Genomic DNA, 9,768 nt, shown 5'->3' with positions numbered 1-9,768 from the left:
TGTCATTTTGTTATGTGTTTTTTCATGGTATCCCTGGTTTCTTTGTTCCATATTATTTTCTGTGCTGAGCTCATTATGTTTATGAATTGTGCTATCATTTCCTTTGTTGCTGTACAGCTTAGTATATGCTGAAAATTTGTGCTTGTCCTCTTTTTTATTGTGATATGAAGGTTTATCATTTTTCCACCACAAAGTTCTTGATACTCTGAATTATCAAGCTGAGGCTTGAAGAAGGAGGAACCCCTGGATTCCTGAGTCAATGTAACTTCAGGGCACATAGGTGGTTGGGTGTTCCTCGTCTCTCAGTGCCAGATGGGGAGGACCTTCAGCCTAAAAATACCTCCACTCAAAGTCTGGAGGGAAGGGAAAAAGCAGTGTGGGCAGAAAAGATGGGGACAATTTGAAAAAGAAAGTGCAAGGATGCCAAGGAAATCTTGTTTTGCATAGAGATATTGCCTAAGGCCAATTCCTTCCCTCCTCTCTTTCTCTTGGAAAGGTGTGCTCAAGACTGAGAAGTCACTACCTTCTTCCTTCCTACTTTCAGGAACCTCTACTTTGGCATCCTGAAATGGCCCAGAAACAAGTGGGAAGCAAGAGTAGAGGACTATGGTGGGTGAACACCAACAGGGTTCTTTGGTTCTAGTATCCAAGTTTCTCATCTAATGAAATATCTAGTATCCCTCTGACATGATGCTTATATCATGAGTACACTTGCAAAACTCTAATTACCTTCCTCTGCCCCACTCCCTACTCCAGAAACTGAGTTTTGAAGAGTCTTCTGAGCTATGGAGGCAAGGTTAGCTCTGCCCAGCAACTGAAAAGATATTCAAGAGGCATTTCTTGTTGACACCTTAAACATTTGCAGCTTTTGTGAATAGAAGAATACAGAAAGCATGTATGAGATATGTGATTAAGTAAGTTTTCCTTAAGTAAAACAGATTATCTTACATAATATTATCATTGTTAGGTGCCATTGAGTCAGCTCTAACTCCCAGTGACACTATGTACAACAGAACAAAACATTACCAGTCCTCCAGTATCCTCACAATAATTGCTATGTTTGAGCTCATTGTTGTAGTCACTGTGTCAATCCATCTCCCTGAGGGTTTCCCTCTTTTTCAATGACCCTCTACTTTACCAAGCATAATATCTTCTCCAGCAATTGGACCCTGATGATGATGTAGGAGAACAATGTAACAGTCTGCTTCATAAGGATTTACAGCCTTGGAAACCCCATGGGGCAGTTCTACTCTGTCTTATAGGGTAGCCAGGTGTTGGAATTGACTTAACAGCAATGGATTTTGGTTTACATGTATACACACACACACATATTACACATAAAACATATGTATGTATTGCATATATATATGTGTATGTGTGTGTGTATATATATATACATATACATATACAAACATATTTTAAAAAAAAAAAAAAAAAACCTCACTGCTATGGAGTCGGTCCCGACTCATAGCGACCCCTCCTTGGGTTTTCAAGGCAATATCTCTACAGAAATAGATTGCCCAATCTTCCTTTGGGGGAGTGGCTGGTGGTCTTCTGGTTAACAGTCAAATGCCTTAGGTACTACACCACCAGAGCTCCTACATCTATCTATCTATCTAGTTGATGTTGTAGTTGTTATGTGCCATCAAGTCGTCTCTGACTCATAGCAACCTTATATACAACAGAATGAAACACTGCCTGGTCCTGCACCAGCCTCACAATCCCTACCATACCTGAGCCCACCGTTGCAGCCACCATGTCAATCCATCTTGTGGAGGGCCTTCACTCCACTTTAACAAGCATGGCATCCTTCTCCAGAGAATGGTCTATTCTGACAACTTGGCCAAAGTAAGTGAGACGAAGTCTGGCCATCCTTGTTTCCAAGGAGCATTCTGGTGGCACTTCCTCCAGGACAGATTTGTTAGTTCTTTTAGCAGTCCACAGTACTTTTAGCATTCTTTGACAACACCACAACTCAAAACCATCAACTATTCTTTGGTCTTCCTTATTCATTGTCCAGCTCTCACATATGAGGTGACTAAAAATAACATGGCTTGGGTTAGGTGCACGTTAGTCTTCAGTGAGATATCTTTGCTCTTCTGTGCTTGAAAGAGGTCTTTTGCAATAGATTTACCCAATGCAACATGTCTTTTGATGTCTTGACCACTGCTTCCATTGGCGTTGATTGCAGAACCAAGTTATATGAAGTCTTTGACACCTTAATTCTCAATTTTTTCTCCATCTATCATGATGTTGCTTATTGATCCAGTTGTGAGGTTTTTTTTGTTATAGTGACTCTGTGTGTTCCATCCATCTTCTTTTGATGTTTCCTGCATCATTCAACATATTGCCCATGGAATCTTTCAATAGTACAATTTGAAGCTTAGTTTTTTTCTCAGTTCTTTCAGCTTGAAAAATGCAGGGCATGTCCTTATCTTTTGGTTTTTAACTCTAGCTCTTTGTATATTTCGTTATAATAATTGTCTTTGTATTCTTGAGCTGCTCTTTGAAATCTTCTGTTGAGTTCTTTTGTCCTGTCGATCCTTCCATTTGCTTTAGCTACCCTTCATTCAAGGTCAAGTTTCAGAATCTCTTCTGACTTCCATTTTGGTCTTTCTTCCTTTCTTGTCTTTTTAATGACCTTTTGCTTTCTTCATGGATGATGTTCTTGATGTCATCTCACAGTTCTTCTGGTTTTTGGTCGTTGGCATTCAATGCATCAAATCTATTCTTTAGATGGTCTCTAAATTCAGGAGGGATATAATCAAGGTCATATTTTGGCTCTTGTGAACTTCTTTTAATTGTCTTCAGTTTCAACTTGAACTTGCATATGAACAACTGGTGGTCTGTTCCACAATCAGTTCCTGACCTTGTTTTGGCTGAAGATCTCAAGCTTCTCCAGTCCCTCTTGCCACAGATGTAGTTAATCTGATTCCCGTGTGTTCCATTTGGCAAAGTCCACATGTATAGCTGCTGTTTGTGTAGTTGACAAAAGGTATTTACAATCAATAAGTCTTTGATCTTGAAAAATTATATCATGTGATCTCCAATATCATTTCTATCACCAAGGCCATATTTTCCAGCTACTGGTGATTCTTCTTTGTTTCCAACCTTTGCATTCCAGTGATAATTAACACATCTTGATTGCATGTTCGGTTGATTTCAGACTGCAGATGTTGGTAAAAATTTTCAATTTCTTCATTTGATTTTGATGGTTGGTGTGTAAATTTGAATAATAGCAACATTAACTAGTCTTCTTCATAGATGTATGGATATAATCCTATCACTGACAACATTGTACTTCAGGATAGCTCTTGAAACATTCTTTGTGATAATGAATGCCATGTGTTTCCTCTTCAATTTGTAATTCCTGGAATAGTAGATCATATGGTTGTCTGATTCAAAATGGCCAAAACCAGTCCTCTTCAGCTCACATACACACTCACACACACACACACACACACACACCAAATACCAAAACAAAACCAAACTTAGTGTCATCAAGTCGAATCTGACTCATAGTGACCACTCCTTGGGTTTCTGAGGTGGTATCTCTATAGAAGTAGATTGCTCTATCTTCCTTCCAAGGACTGGCTGGTAGTTTTGAACCACCAGCCTTCTGGTTAGCAGTCAAATGCCTTAAGCACTGTACCACCAGAACTCTCTTTCTCTCTCTCTCTCTCTCTCTCTCTCTCTATATATATATGTATATATGTACAAATCACTGGTTCTCTTTCTTTAGAGAATCCTAAGATATGTGATACGAGGACACACAAAGTCAAATCAGTTTCCAGATCTTAACTTCCATACCTACTCTTTTGTGGAGGTGATCATCTTGTATACATGTAAAAGGAATCTTAGAAATTATTTTGTTCATTTTCCCACTCATTTAATGCTGTTTGTTGAGTATCTATTGTGTATGCCTCACACCCTGGGAATATGGCAGTAAGATAGACACAGGCCCTTTTTTCATAGAAATCAACATGTAGCAGAATGGTTGAAGGCCTCCTTTTCAGATGCTTGAGTGGAGAATCAGAGAGGTGAAGAGACTTGTCTGAAGTCACGAAGCCAGTTGAGAAAAGAATTTGCTACTTTTTGCTTGGTCCACTGGAAACTACAGCAGACATAGACAGCACACTGAATATCTCAAAAGCCCTGTTAGAGAGATGAGACTTATGCCCAAGATAATATTATAAGGATTTGGAGGCAAAAGCTAGGTATCTCATAGTATGGGTATACAGTGATTTTTAATTGCTTTAATTACCTCAAGGGCTGTATATATAAAGAATCATTCATGAGGTTAATTTTTGTTGTTTGTTTAAGATTCAATTTATCAAAATTGTAAATATTAAAACTCACATTCCTAATGTTAAGTTTTTAAGTTATGTTTACAAATATGGAAGAATTTATCAGTCTAGCAAATTTGATTGCTTATTAAGTCCTTAAAGTAATATTTTCTGTCACTTACAAATTTAGATAAACTCCTTTTAAACATTTTAAACTTCATGTACAAGTTTTATACATTTGATTTTTTTTTCCCCAATTGCCTATTTGAACAAAATCATCCTTGTTGTTGTTGTTGTTGTTATGTGCTGTCGAGTCGGACTCAACTCATAGTGACCCCTCCTTGGGTTTCCAAAGTGGTATCACTACGGAAGTAGATTGCCCAACCTTCCTTTCGAGGAGTGGCTGGTGGGTTTGAACCACCAGCCTTCTGGTCAGCAGTCAAGTGCTTTAGGCACTATGCTACCAGAGCTCCTAAAGTCATCTTTAGTACTTAAATAACCTCTTAAAAAGTTAACATGTCACAATTTCTTAAGTGTGGTGAAGCTTAAATTTTCTGAAATGTTTCAATACTATGTAAAATGTAGTAATAATTCTTTTTAAAATAAAAAGCTTACATTGGTTCTTAATTAGCATTTTAAAATGAAATTTCATGGCTGAAGTATATATTACTTAAATAGACAAAATTATTCTAAAATATCAACTGCACACAGACTGTTAACACAAATGCATTAATACTATTGTCTTGACACTCTGGATATTTCTATACCCAATTCTAACTCTTTCTGACTAAGACACAATCAGAGATCAAGTCATCCTACTAAATTCTGGAGGTTACCTTCCATGGAATTTTCAAGGTTGCCTTCTCAGCTTGCTTATATTTGCATAGCAATCAAGAGCTTTTGGCCTTCATAGTCAATAGACTCTTACCTGCTATCTTAATGTCAACAACACTCAAAATTTACATTCAAGTTGTTACTAGGTGCTGTCGAGTGGACTTTCAACTGATAGTGACCCCTTGTGATGGAGTAGAACTGCCCCATTAGGTTTTCTGGAGTGTAATTTTATGGAAGCAGATTTCTAATTCTTTCTCCTGCAGAGCCCCTGGGTAAGCTTGAACCACCGACGTTTTGGTTAGCAGCTGAACACTGCATCACCAGGATTTTTTACATTTAGGTTATACAATTCTGTTTTTCTTTGGATTTTACTACATGTTAGTTTTTGTCAAAAATAAAATATCTTTGAATTAAGGGACTTCTGCTCTCTTCAATACCCCCTATTTTTTAAAACCTTAATTTTCTTCTTAGGAATATTGAGATGTCGAAGCTTGTTCTACTGAGGATAGTGAGTCAACTACAAATGTGACATGTGGACAATGGTGCCTCTACTTTATCTTCGGGAGCTCTGATAGCGTAGTGCCTAAGGCACTCAACTGCTAACCAGAAGGCTGGTGGTTCAAACCCACCAGGCACTTCTCGGAAGGAAGGTTGGGTGATCTATTCCCATAGTGATACTGCTTGAAAACCCAAGGAGGGGTCGCTATGAGTTGGGTCTGACTCAATGGCACATAACGACAATGACAACTTTATCATCACTTTTTAAGATGAAGCTCTTATTTTCAAGAAATGTATAGTTGTGTATTCTTTCTTTCTTTTTTTTTTTTTTTTTCCTGAGGGAAATGGTGGTTCAGTGGTAGAATTCTTGTCTTCCACGTGGGAGACACGGATCCCATTCTTGTCAATGCATCTCATGATCAGCCCCCACCCACCCACCAATGGAGGCTTGCCTGTTGCTATGATGCTGGACAGGTTTCAGTGGAGCTTCCCGACTAAGATGGGTTGGGATAAAAGACTTAATGATCCACTTCTTGAAAAAAAAAATAAATAAAAAATAAACCAAAACCAAAGTCACTGCCGTTGAGTCAGATCTAACTCACAACGATCCCTCTTTGGGTTTCCAAGGCAGTATCACTATGGAAGTAGATTGCCCCATTTTCCTTCCAAAGAGTGGCTGGTGGGTTTGAACCACCAACCTTCATAATCCCTTAGGCACTATGCTACCAGAGCTCCCAAACAAACAAAAACAGACAATAAAAATATAATGGATCACAAAGTTCTGAACCCATTTTTTATGGGATCATCCTGAGTTGGGGTCTTCATGAGTTATAGTCAATTCAATGGCAGTTAACAATATTTTTTCTAACTCTGTCATAAATTCCTTGAAGGGTTACATTGCATCAACTGTATCTCTTATAATCCTTCCCAGCACCAAATGATTGAGGAATTAAATAAGAAATTAAGATGAAAATATAAAATCAGGTGGAAAATTGCTGTACAGTTAATTGTGCTAGGACACATTATGAAGGTAGTCTTTGAACAGTTTTAGCAGTAAAGAGGGTGTAAATTTATGGGAAAGGGAGGTCTAAGGAAGAGTTCTGTAGGCTGATAGGAATGAACAAGTTCAGAGAAGGATAATAACAAACAAGTTTATGGAGTGCTTACTATGCACCAAATGACATTTAATTCTCATGTTGTTGTTGTTGTTGTTATGTGCCGTCGAGTCAGACCCGACTCATAGAGAACCCTCCTTGGGTTTCCAAGGCAATATCACTATGGAGGTAGATTGCCCCATCTTCCTTCTGAGGAGTGGCTGGTGGGTTTGAACTGTCAGCCTTCTGGTTAGCAGTCAAGTGCCTTAGCCACTATGCTACCAGAGCTCCCTTTAATTCTCATAGTATCCCTATAAGACAGACACCATCATTATTTCCATTTTCCAGAGTGAGGAAACTAAGGCACAGAGAGGGTAAGTCTCTGTTAAACTGTTTGTGTGACAATCTGTTTTAAAATATTCCACTATAAACTTTGGGGTGATATTTGTACATATAATTTGACATTAGCCCTCAGGATAAGTTGTTAACATTGAAATCTATTCATCAGGAATCCTCACTCCAAAGATGGTTGTGTTCCCCACACCTTCTCCCAGTTTTGTTGGCTGATGCTAAGATCAGAGTGTGTCCTGCCTACCTTGGAAGGAATCGTTTGCACTATGTGCTTCTTGGAGTGCCTGAGGACAGAACAAGGCAACAACAAGCTTACAGAAACAGATTTTGGTGTTTGGTGCCTGCATGGCAATAAATAGTTATAATTTCAGCAGAATTTTATCTAAGACCTGCGGTAACATGCACCTTTAGTGAGGGTGTCCAGGAGTGCCCTACCTCTGGTCACAAGTTATTAATATTTACCAGATACCTGATAATTGCTTAATTCCACATTTCTGAGGGCAGCCTGCAACTGTTCAAGGTCACACAGCTGGCAAGTGGCAGTGCCAGGGCTCAATCCCAAGCCTCTGGCTCCCTAATCAGCATGCCATACTGCCTCTCTGTCAGAGGAAATTGAACATAAGCAAACGAGCTATGAATGAAGTGGCAGGGTTTTAGGTGAAGAGAGAAAATCCAGGACATAGCTAGGGAAAGTAACGTTGTGAGAGGAAAGGTGATGAAAGAGGAAGAGATGATGATGGTGAAGATGGTGGACGTTACGTTAAGTAAATTGAAATGTGGAGGGAGAAAAGCAGTTTCTGCCTTGGTGAAATAGGAAGCAAGGTCTTGGGTTGAAAGTAAAGGGACTGGGTTTGATAAGGGCTTCAGTTCAGTGGCGACGGGAGAAAGTCCTTGCTTCCCTCCTTTGTGTTCTTATGTGAAGTAAGGCTGCTCAGGACCAGAAGTGTGGGGCTTCTAGGGAATCATGGCAAGCATTGCACAATGGGACCAAGTGCTCCTGTGAGTCACCCCCACCACTGATTGGAGAGTGGACCTATGTGACCCACTGGGTTTCACTGGCAGATTTTTGGAGGTAGCTTGCCAGGCCTTCCTTCCTAGTTCATCTTAGTCTAGAAGCTGCACTGGAACTTCTTCAGCATCACAACAACGCACCAGCCTCTACTGAAAGACCAGTTATTCTGGTTCCCTAGTGGCACTCTGACAAGAATATTCCACAAATGGGATGGCTGGACAAACAGGAGTTTATTCTTTCATAGTTTGGAGGCTTTAAGTCCAAGTTCAAAGTGCCAAGCTCTAGGGGCTGGGTAAAATGTCCTCAGCCTTGAGCTGCAGCTCTGCCTCCAGCTCCCAGCCCACTGAAGGTAGAGGATTTTCTTCACTCAGACATCTTCTGGCTGCTGAGGCTGCCAAGCCCAAGGTTGACAAGTAAAAAGGCACAGTCCCGATGTTACCAAACCACACTGCAGGCTATTAATTCAAGTCCATTGTAAGTCCCCAGGTCGGCAGATCATGGCAGGCTGCTGAACAATGACACAGCCACATGCAGGGTTCAAGCGTGCCACAAGCTAGAGACCATTCCCAAAGCTGTTTCTTATATATGGGAAGCAAACCACATACCCAAAGCAGCTACTCAGAGCTGCTTGTGGTAGATCCCACCATGGAGTTGATTGCCAGTCTCTTCATGGGGAATAACTGCCACCAGCTGCCCAGCCACTCAACCAGGCCCAGCCAAGTTGACATACAACTTTAACTACCACACCAGTGATGGCTGATCTTGAGGTGCATTGGCCTGGATTTGAAGCCAGGTTTCCTGCATGGGAAGCAAACTTACATACTAGCAACCAGACTTTTGTCAGAGGTTGATAACTTACATACTAGCAACCAGACTTTTGTCAAGTTGCCTGGACTTTGCCTCCATGTCAGCATATTATTGGTTCTTCTCACACAAAAATGCCTTTGAGGCACTTTAAGTACACCAAACCCCATGCTACAACCCTTGTGACAGTACTTGTTCAAAGGTCTGGGCAACAAAACCCATTGCTACTGAGAAGTACCCAACAGGAAAGCCAGGTCCAGCTCTCCAACCACTTCTCTGCTTATCTCAACATATGAGATAAGATAAGACTCTCTCAGCCAGCTACACATGAACTTCAAAGAAAGAAAAGAATGCCTGTTCAGTATAATTGAGCCTTCAAAGTATTAAGGCCATCCATTTTTATAAAACTACGTTGTAGTGTGCCCACTTTGGCAGCACATATACTAAAATTTGAACAATACAGAGAAGATTAGCATGCTCTCTGTGCAAAGATGACACACAAATTTGTGAAGCGTTCCATATTTTTAGTGTCATGAAACAAAATGTGTATGAACTGCTGTATGGAAAATGAATTAGCTCTGTAAACTTTCACCCAAATCACAATAATAAGTGAATAAATGTTGTTGTTATGTGCTGTCGAGTCGGACCCAACTCATAGCGACTCCTCCTTGGGTTTCTGCGGCAGTATCATTACAGAAGTAGATTGGCCAACTTTACTTCTGAGGAGTGGCTGATGGGTTTGAACCACCAGCCTTCTGGTTAGTAGCCAAGTGCCTTAGGCACTACTACTAATATGTTGTTGTTGTTGTTATGTGCCGTCGAGTCAAACCCGACTCATAGCGACCCCTCCTTGGGTTTCTGAGGCAGTATCACTACAGAAGTAGGATTG

The 9,768-nt window shown here is 40.2% G+C and overlaps 1 non-coding gene across 1 annotated transcript; it reads left to right on the top strand.

Annotated features, from left to right (window-relative positions):
• Positions 1-9,298: 9,298 nt before the first annotated feature.
• Positions 9,299-9,405, top strand: LOC122151102. Its single transcript, XR_006163973.1, has one exon. It is a non-coding gene; the product is annotated as a U6 spliceosomal RNA (small nuclear RNA).
• Positions 9,406-9,768: the final 363 nt, after the last annotated feature.

Source organism: Orycteropus afer, unplaced genomic scaffold (genome assembly GCF_000298275.1).
Source record: "Orycteropus afer afer isolate SDZICR_OR568_19922 unplaced genomic scaffold, OryAfe1.0 scaffold00300, whole genome shotgun sequence".
Classification (NCBI taxonomy): domain Eukaryota; kingdom Metazoa; phylum Chordata; class Mammalia; order Tubulidentata; family Orycteropodidae; genus Orycteropus; species Orycteropus afer.
Note: the sequence above shows the minus strand (reverse complement) of the source record. Positions and strands in the feature narration are given on the sequence as shown.